Below are 11,108 nucleotides of genomic sequence, written 5' to 3' on the forward strand. Positions count from 1 at the left end.
TATAGGTAAAAAAGCTGAATTCGGTCAAAAATTTGTCCAGTAAAAAATTCATTAAAAAGTGTACCGAAAAAATCGCATGTTTTTTTTCTTCAAGATACAAAATCCGTGACAACGATTTCTTATTGGAAATTGAATTTTAACAGTTTTTTGGATGAATATCGTTATATTTGCTTGAATTAAAGCAAAAAGTACAAAAATAATGGTTTCAGTGGTTATATTTTAAAATAGTGAAAAAATTCTCAAAATTTGCTTCTCTGGCCGAGAAACGTCGATTTTGAAAATGTTATTAAAACTCGTGGTACATTTTTATTTATTGATCAATCGATATGAAATCACTTTTAATGAGTATTTTATAGGTAAAAAAGCTGAATTCGGTCAAAAATTTGTCCAGAAAAAAATTCATTAAAAAGTGTACCGAAAAAATCGCATGTTTTTTTTCTTCAAGATACAAAATCCGTGACAACGATTTCTTATTGGAAATTGAATTTTTACAGTTTTTTGGATGAATATCGTTATATTTGCTTGAATTAAAGCAAAAAGTACAAAAATAATGGTTTCAGTGGTTATATTTTAAAATAGTGAAAAAATTCTCAAAATGTGCTTCTCTGGCCGAGAAACGTCGATTTTGAAAATGTTATTAAAACTCGTGGTACATTTTTATTTATTGATCAATCGAGATGAAATCACTTTTAATGAGTATTTTATAGGTAAATAAGCTGAATTCGGTCAAAAATTTGTCCAGAAAAAAATTCATTAAAAAGTGTACCGAAAAAATCGCATGTTTTTTCTCTTCAAGATACAAAATCCGTGACAACCATTTCTTATTGGAAATTGAATTTTTACAGTTTTTTGGATGAATATCGTTATATTTGCTTGAATTAAAGCAAAAAGTACAAAAATAATGGTTTCAGTGGTTATATTTTAAAATAGTGAAAAAATTCTCAAAATGTGCTTCTCTGGCCGAGAAACGTCGATTTTGAAAATGTTATTAAAAATAAAGGTACATTTTTATTTATTGATCAATCGAGATGAAATCACTTTTAATGAGTATTTTATAGGTAAATAAGCTGAATTCGGTCAAAAATTTGTCCAGAAAAAATTCATTAAAAAGTGTACCGAAAAAATCGCATGTTTTTTTCTCTTCAAGATACAAAATCCGTGACAACGATTTCTTATTGAAAATTGAATTTTAACAGTTTTTTGGATGAATATCGTTATATTTGCTTGAATTAAAGCAAAAAGTACAAAAATAATGGTTTCAGTGGTTATATTTTAAAATAGTGAAAAAATTCTCAAAATTTGCTTCTCTGGCCGAGAAACGTCGATTTTGAAAATGTTATTAAAACTCGTGGTACATTTTTATTTATTGATCAATCGATATGAAATCACTTTTAATGAGTATTTTATAGGTAAAAAAGCTGAATTCGGTCAAAAATTTGTCCAGTAAAAAATTCATTAAAAAGTGTACCGAAAAAATCGCATGTTTTTTTTCTTCAAGATACAAAATCCGTGACAACGATTTCTTATTGGAAATTGAATTTTAACAGTTTTTTGGATGAATATCGTTATATTTGCTTGAATTAAAGCAAAAAGTACAAAAATAATGGTTTCAGTGGTTATATTTTAAAATAGTGAAAAAATTCTCAAAATGTGCTTCTCTGGCCGAGAAACGTCGATTTTGAAAATGTTATTAAAACTCGTGGTACATTTTTATTTATTGATCAATCGATATAAAATCACTTTTATTGAGTATTTTATAGGTAAATAAGCTGAATTCGGTCAAAAATTTGTCCAGAAAAAAATTCATTAAAAAGTGTACCGAAAAAATCGCATGTTTTTTCTCTTCAAGATACAAAATCCGTGACAACCATTTCTTATTGGAAATTGAATTTTTACAGTTTTTTGGATGAATATCGTTATATTTGCTTGAATTAAAGCAAAAAGTACAAAAATAATGGTTTCAGTGGTTATATTTTAAAATAGTGAAAAAATTCTCAAAATGTGCTTCTCTGGCCGAGAAACGTCGATTTTGAAAATGTTATTAAAAATAAAGGTACATTTTTATTTATTGATCAATCGAGATGAAATCACTTTTAATGAGTATTTTATAGGTAAATAAGCTGAATTCGGTCAAAAATTTGTCCAGAAAAAATTCATTAAAAAGTGTACCGAAAAAATCGCATGTTTTTTTCTCTTAAAGATACAAAATCCGTGACAACGATTTCTTATTGAAAATTGAATTTTAACAGTTTTTTGGATGAATATCGTTATATTTGCTTGAATTAAAGCAAAAAGTACAAAAATAATGGTTTCAGTGGTTATATTTTAAAATAGTGAAAAAATTCTCAAAATTTGCTTCTCTGGCCGAGAAACGTCGATTTTGAAAATGTTATTAAAACTCGTGGTACATTTTTATTTATTGATCAATCGATATGAAATCACTTTTAATGAGTATTTTATAGGTAAAAAAGCTGAATTCGGTCAAAAATTTGTCCAGTAAAAAATTCATTAAAAAGTGTACCGAAAAAATCGCATGTTTTTTTTCTTCAAGATACAAAATCCGTGACAACGATTTCTTATTGGAAATTGAATTTTAACAGTTTTTTGGATGAATATCGTTATATTTGCTTGAATTAAAGCAAAAAGTACAAAAATAATGGTTTCAGTGGTTATATTTTAAAATAGTGAAAAAATTCTCAAAATGTGCTTCTCTGGCCGAGAAACGTCGATTTTGAAAATGTTATTAAAACTCGTGGTACATTTTTATTTATTGATCAATCGATATAAAATCACTTTTATTGAGTATTTTATAGGTAAATAAGCTGAATTCGGTCAAAAATTTGTCCAGTAAAAAATTCATTAAAAAGTGTACCGAAAAAATCGCATGTTTTTTTTCTTCAAGATACAAAATCCGTGACAACGATTTCTTATTGGAAATTGAATTTTAACAGTTTTTTGGATGAATATCGTTATATTTGCTTGAATTAAAGCAAAAAGTACAAAAATAATGGTTTCAGTGGTTATATTTTAAAATAGTGAAAAAATTCTCAAAATGTGCTTCTCTGGCCGAGAAACGTCGATTTTGAAAATGTTATTAAAAATAAAGGTACATTTTTATTTATTGATCAATCGAGATGAAATCACTTTTAATGAGTATTTTATAGGTAAAAAAGCTGAATTCGGTCAAAAATTTGTCCAGTAAAAAATTCATTAAAAAGTGTACCGAAAAAATCGCATGTTTTTTTTCTTCAAGATACAAAATCCGTGACAACGATTTCTTATTGGAAATTGAATTTTAACAGTTTTTTGGATGAATATCGTTATATTTGCTTGAATTAAAGCAAAAAGTACAAAAATAATGGTTTCAGTGGTTATATTTTAAAATAGTGAAAAAATTCTCAAAATGTGCTTCTCTGGCCGAGAAACGTCGATTTTGAAAATGTTATTAAAAATAATGGTATATTTTTATTTATTGATCAATCGAGATGAAATCACTTTTAATGAGTATTTTATAGGTAAATAAGCTGAATTCGGTCAAAAATTTGTCCAGAAAAAAATTCATTAAAAAGTGTACCGAAAAAATCGCATGTTTTTTTTCTTCAAGATACAAAATCCGTGACAACGATTTCTTATTGGAAATTGAATTTTAACAGTTTTTTGGATGAATATCGTTATATTTGCTTGAATTAATGCAAAAAGTACAAAAATAATGGTTTCAGTGGTTATATTTTAAAATAGTGAAAAAATTCTCAAAATGTGCTTCTCTGGCCGAGAAACGTCGATTTTAAAATGTTATTAAAAATAAAGGTACATTTTTATTTATTGATCAATCGAGATGAAATCACTTTAATGAGTATTTTATAGGTAAATAAGCCAAATTCGGTCAAAAATTTGTCCAGTAAAGAATTCATTAATAAGTGTACCGAAAAAATCGCATGTTTTTTTCTTCAAGATTCAAAATCCGTGACAACGATTTCTTATTGCAAATTGAATTTTAACAGTTTTTTGGATGAATATCGTTATATTTGCTTGAATTAATGCAAAAAGTACAAAAATAATGGTTTCAGTGGTTATATTTTAAAATAGTGAAAAAATTCTCAAAATGTGCTTCTCTGGCCGAGAAACGTCGATTTTGAAAATGTTATTAAAAATAAAGGTACATTTTTATTTATTGATCAATCGAGATGAAATCACTTTTAATGAGTATTTTATAGGTAAATAAGCTGAATTCGGTCAAAAATTTGTCCAGAAAAAAATTCATTAAAAAGTGTACCGAAAAAATCGCATGTTTTTTTCTTCAAGATACAAAATCCGTGACAACGATTTCTTATTGGAAATTGAATTTTAACAGTTTTTTGGATGAATATCGTTATATTTGCTTGAATTAATGCAAAAAGTACAAAAATAATGGTTTCAGTGGTTATATTTTAAAATAGTGAAAAAATTCTCAAAATGTGCTTCTCTGGCCGAGAAACGTCGATTTTAAAATGTTATTAAAAATAATGGTACATTTTTATTTATTGATCAATCGAGATGAAATCACTTTAATGAGTATTTTATAGGTAAATAAGCTGAATTCGGTCAAAAATTTGTCCAGAAAAAAATTCATTAAAAAGTGTACCGAAAAAATCGCATGTTTTTTTTTCTTCAAGATACAAAATCCGTGACAACGATTTCTTATTGGAAATTGAAATTTTACAGTTTTTTGGATGAATATCGTTATATTTGCTTGAATTAAAGCAAAAAGTACAAAAATAATGGTTTCAGTGGTTATATTTTAAAATAGTGAAAAAATTCTCAAAATGTGCTTCTCTGGCCGAGAAACGTCGATTTTGAAAATGTTATTAAAACTCGTGGTACATTTTTATTTATTGATCAATCGATATGAAATCACTTTTAATGAGTATTTTATAGGTAAAAAAGCTGAATTCGGTCAAAAATTTGTCCAGAAAAAAATTCATTAAAAAGTGTACCGAAAAAATCGCATGTTTTTTTTCTTCAAGATACAAAATCCGTGACAACGATTTCTTATTGGAAATTGAATTTTAACAGTTTTTTGGATGAATATCGTTATATTTGCTTGAATTAAAGCAAAAAGTACAAAAATAATGGTTTCAGTGGTTATATTTTAAAATAGTGAAAAAATTCTCAAAATGTGCTTCTCTGGCCGAGAAACGTCGATTTTGAAAATGTTATTAAAACTCGTGGTACATTTTTATTTATTGATCAATCGATATAAAATCACTTTTATTGAGTATTTTATAGGTAAATAAGCTGAATTCGGTCAAAAATTTGTCCAGAAAAAAATTCATTAAAAAGTGTACCGAAAAAATCGCATGTTTTTTCTCTTCAAGATACAAAATCCGTGACAACCATTTCTTATTGGAAATTGAATTTTTACAGTTTTTTGGATGAATATCGTTATATTTGCTTGAATTAAAGCAAAAAGTACAAAAATAATGGTTTCAGTGGTTATATTTTAAAATAGTGAAAAAATTCTCAAAATGTGCTTCTCTGGCCGAGAAACGTCGATTTTGAAAATGTTATTAAAAATAAAGGTACATTTTTATTTATTGATCAATCGAGATGAAATCACTTTTAATGAGTATTTTATAGGTAAATAAGCTGAATTCGGTCAAAAATTTGTCCAGAAAAAATTCATTAAAAAGTGTACCGAAAAAATCGCATGTTTTTTTCTCTTAAAGATACAAAATCCGTGACAACGATTTCTTATTGAAAATTGAATTTTAACAGTTTTTTGGATGAATATCGTTATATTTGCTTGAATTAAAGCAAAAAGTACAAAAATAATGGTTTCAGTGGTTATATTTTAAAATAGTGAAAAAATTCTCAAAATTTGCTTCTCTGGCCGAGAAACGTCGATTTTGAAAATGTTATTAAAACTCGTGGTACATTTTTATTTATTGATCAATCGATATGAAATCACTTTTAATGAGTATTTTATAGGTAAAAAAGCTGAATTCGGTCAAAAATTTGTCCAGTAAAAAATTCATTAAAAAGTGTACCGAAAAAATCGCATGTTTTTTTTCTTCAAGATACAAAATCCGTGACAACGATTTCTTATTGGAAATTGAATTTTAACAGTTTTTTGGATGAATATCGTTATATTTGCTTGAATTAAAGCAAAAAGTACAAAAATAATGGTTTCAGTGGTTATATTTTAAAATAGTGAAAAAATTCTCAAAATGTGCTTCTCTGGCCGAGAAACGTCGATTTTGAAAATGTTATTAAAACTCGTGGTACATTTTTATTTATTGATCAATCGATATAAAATCACTTTTATTGAGTATTTTATAGGTAAATAAGCTGAATTCGGTCAAAAATTTGTCCAGAAAAAAATTCATTAAAAAGTGTACCGAAAAAATCGCATGTTTTTTCTCTTCAAGATACAAAATCCGTGACAACCATTTCTTATTGGAAATTGAATTTTTACAGTTTTTTGGATGAATATCGTTATATTTGCTTGAATTAAAGCAAAAAGTACAAAAATAATGGTTTCAGTGGTTATATTTTAAAATAGTGAAAAAATTCTCAAAATGTGCTTCTCTGGCCGAGAAACGTCGATTTTGAAAATGTTATTAAAAATAAAGGTACATTTTTATTTATTGATCAATCGAGATGAAATCACTTTTAATGAGTATTTTATAGGTAAATAAGCTGAATTCGGTCAAAAATTTGTCCAGAAAAAATTCATTAAAAAGTGTACCGAAAAAATCGCATGTTTTTTTCTCTTAAAGATACAAAATCCGTGACAACGATTTCTTATTGAAAATTGAATTTTAACAGTTTTTTGGATGAATATCGTTATATTTGCTTGAATTAAAGCAAAAAGTACAAAAATAATGGTTTCAGTGGTTATATTTTAAAATAGTGAAAAAATTCTCAAAATTTGCTTCTCTGGCCGAGAAACGTCGATTTTGAAAATGTTATTAAAACTCGTGGTACATTTTTATTTATTGATCAATCGATATGAAATCACTTTTAATGAGTATTTTATAGGTAAAAAAGCTGAATTCGGTCAAAAATTTGTCCAGTAAAAAATTCATTAAAAAGTGTACCGAAAAAATCGCATGTTTTTTTTCTTCAAGATACAAAATCCGTGACAACGATTTCTTATTGGAAATTGAATTTTAACAGTTTTTTGGATGAATATCGTTATATTTGCTTGAATTAAAGCAAAAAGTACAAAAATAATGGTTTCAGTGGTTATATTTTAAAATAGTGAAAAAATTCTCAAAATGTGCTTCTCTGGCCGAGAAACGTCGATTTTGAAAATGTTATTAAAACTCGTGGTACATTTTTATTTATTGATCAATCGATATAAAATCACTTTTATTGAGTATTTTATAGGTAAATAAGCTGAATTCGGTCAAAAATTTGTCCAGTAAAAAATTCATTAAAAAGTGTACCGAAAAAATCGCATGTTTTTTTTCTTCAAGATACAAAATCCGTGACAACGATTTCTTATTGGAAATTGAATTTTAACAGTTTTTTGGATGAATATCGTTATATTTGCTTGAATTAAAGCAAAAAGTACAAAAATAATGGTTTCAGTGGTTATATTTTAAAATAGTGAAAAAATTCTCAAAATGTGCTTCTCTGGCCGAGAAACGTCGATTTTGAAAATGTTATTAAAAATAAAGGTACATTTTTATTTATTGATCAATCGAGATGAAATCACTTTTAATGAGTATTTTATAGGTAAAAAAGCTGAATTCGGTCAAAAATTTGTCCAGTAAAAAATTCATTAAAAAGTGTACCGAAAAAATCGCATGTTTTTTTTCTTCAAGATACAAAATCCGTGACAACGATTTCTTATTGGAAATTGAATTTTAACAGTTTTTTGGATGAATATCGTTATATTTGCTTGAATTAAAGCAAAAAGTACAAAAATAATGGTTTCAGTGGTTATATTTTAAAATAGTGAAAAAATTCTCAAAATGTGCTTCTCTGGCCGAGAAACGTCGATTTTGAAAATGTTATTAAAAATAAAGGTATATTTTTATTTATTGATCAATCGAGATGAAATCACTTTTAATGAGTATTTTATAGGTAAATAAGCTGAATTCGGTCAAAAATTTGTCCAGAAAAAAATTCATTAAAAAGTGTACCGAAAAAATCGCATGTTTTTTTTCTTCAAGATACAAAATCCGTGACAACGATTTCTTATTGGAAATTGAATTTTAACAGTTTTTTGGATGAATATCGTTATATTTGCTTGAATTAATGCAAAAAGTACAAAAATAATGGTTTCAGTGGTTATATTTTAAAATAGTGAAAAAATTCTCAAAATGTGCTTCTCTGGCCGAGAAACGTCGATTTTAAAATGTTATTAAAAATAAAGGTACATTTTTATTTATTGATCAATCGAGATGAAATCACTTTAATGAGTATTTTATAGGTAAATAAGCCAAATTCGGTCAAAAATTTGTCCAGTAAAGAATTCATTAATAAGTGTACCGAAAAAATCGCATGTTTTTTTCTTCAAGATTCAAAATCCGTGACAACGATTTCTTATTGCAAATTGAATTTTAACAGTTTTTTGGATGAATATCGTTATATTTGCTTGAATTAATGCAAAAAGTACAAAAATAATGGTTTCAGTGGTTATATTTTAAAATAGTGAAAAAATTCTCAAAATGTGCTTCTCTGGCCGAGAAACGTCGATTTTGAAAATGTTATTAAAAATAAAGGTACATTTTTATTTATTGATCAATCGAGATGAAATCACTTTTAATGAGTATTTTATAGGTAAATAAGCTGAATTCGGTCAAAAATTTGTCCAGAAAAAAATTCATTAAAAAGTGTACCGAAAAAATCGCATGTTTTTTCTTCAAGATACAAAATCCGTGACAACGATTTCTTATTGGAAATTGAATTTTAACAGTTTTTTGGATGAATATCGTTATATTTGCTTGAATTAATGCAAAAAGTACAAAAATAATGGTTTCAGTGGTTATATTTTAAAATAGTGAAAAAATTCTCAAAATGTGCTTCTCTGGCCGAGAAACGTCGATTTTAAAATGTTATTAAAAATAATGGTACATTTTTATTTATTGATCAATCGAGATGAAATCACTTTAATGAGTATTTTATAGGTAAATAAGCTGAATTCGGTCAAAAATTTGTCCAGAAAAAAATTCATTAAAAAGTGTACCGAAAAAATCGCATGTTTTTTTTTCTTCAAGATACAAAATCCGTGACAACGATTTCTTATTGGAAATTGAAATTTTACAGTTTTTTGGATGAATATCGTTATATTTGCTTGAATTAAAGCAAAAAGTACAAAAATAATGGTTTCAGTGGTTATATTTTAAAATAGTGAAAAAATTCTCAAAATGTGCTTCTCTGGCCGAGAAACGTCGATTTTGAAAATGTTATTAAAAATAAAGGTACATTTTTATTTATTGATCAATCGAGATGAAATCACTTTTAATGAGTATTTTATAGGTAAATAAGCTGAATTCGGTCAAAAATTTGTCCAGAAAAAATTCATTAAAAAGTGTACCGAAAAAATCGCATGTTTTTTTCTCTTAAAGATACAAAATCCGTGACAACGATTTCTTATTGAAAATTGAATTTTAACAGTTTTTTGGATGAATATCGTTATATTTGCTTGAATTAAAGCAAAAAGTACAAAAATAATGGTTTCAGTGGTTATATTTTAAAATAGTGAAAAAATTCTCAAAATGTGCTTCTCTGGCCGAGAAACGTCGATTTTGAAAATGTTATTAAAAATAAAGGTACATTTTTATTTATTGATCAATCGAGATGAAATCACTTTAATGAGTATTTTATAGGTAAATAAGCTGAATTCGGTCAAAAATTTGTCCAGAAAAAAATTCATTAAAAAGTGTACCGAAAAAATCGCATGTTTTTTCTCTTCAAGATACAAAATCCGTGACAACCATTTCTTATTGGAAATTGAATTTTTACAGTTTTTTGGATGAATATCGTTATATTTGCTTGAATTAAAGCAAAAAGTACAAAAATAATGGTTTCAGTGGTTATATTTTAAAATAGTGAAAAAATTCTCAAAATGTGCTTCTCTGGCCGAGAAACGTCGATTTTGAAAATGTTATTAAAAATAAAGGTACATTTTTATTTATTGATCAATCGAGATGAAATCACTTTTAATGAGTATTTTATAGGTAAATAAGCTGAATTCGGTCAAAAATTTGTCCAGAAAAAATTCATTAAAAAGTGTACCGAAAAAATCGCATGTTTTTTTCTCTTAAAGATACAAAATCCGTGACAACGATTTCTTATTGAAAATTGAATTTTAACAGTTTTTTGGATGAATATCGTTATATTTGCTTGAATTAAAGCAAAAAGTACAAAAATAATGGTTTCAGTGGTTATATTTTAAAATAGTGAAAAAATTCTCAAAATGTGCTTCTCTGGCCGAGAAACGTCGAATTTGAAAATGTTATTAAAAATAAAGGTACATTTTTATTTATTGATCAATCGAGATGAAATCACTTTAATGAGTATTTTATAGGTAAATAAGCTGAATTCGGTCAAAAATTTGTCCAGAAAAAAATTCATTAAAAAGTGTACCGAAAAAATCGCATGTTTTTTCTCTTCAAGATACAAAATCCGTGACAACCATTTCTTATTGGAAATTGAATTTTTACAGTTTTTTGGATGAATATCGTTATATTTGCTTGAATTAAAGCAAAAAGTACAAAAATAATGGTTTCAGTGGTTATATTTTAAAATAGTGAAAAAATTCTCAAAATGTGCTTCTCTGGCCGAGAAACGTCGATTTTGAAAATGTTATTAAAAATAAAGGTACATTTTTATTTATTGATCAATCGAGATGAAATCACTTTTAATGAGTATTTTATAGGTAAATAAGCTGAATTCGGTCAAAAATTTGTCCAGAAAAAATTCATTAAAAAGTGTACCGAAAAAATCGCATGTTTTTTTCTCTTAAAGATACAAAATCCGTGACAACGATTTCTTATTGAAAATTGAATTTTAACAGTTTTTTGGATGAATATCGTTATATTTGCTTGAATTAAAGCAAAAAGTACAAAAATAATGGTTTCAGTGGTTATATTTTAAAATAGTGAAAAAATTCT

This window comes from Phalangium opilio, unplaced genomic scaffold (assembly GCF_054372755.1).
Source record: "Phalangium opilio isolate 3A_F unplaced genomic scaffold, DU_Popi_V2 ptg007730c_1, whole genome shotgun sequence".
Lineage (NCBI taxonomy): Eukaryota > Metazoa > Arthropoda > Arachnida > Opiliones > Phalangiidae > Phalangium > Phalangium opilio.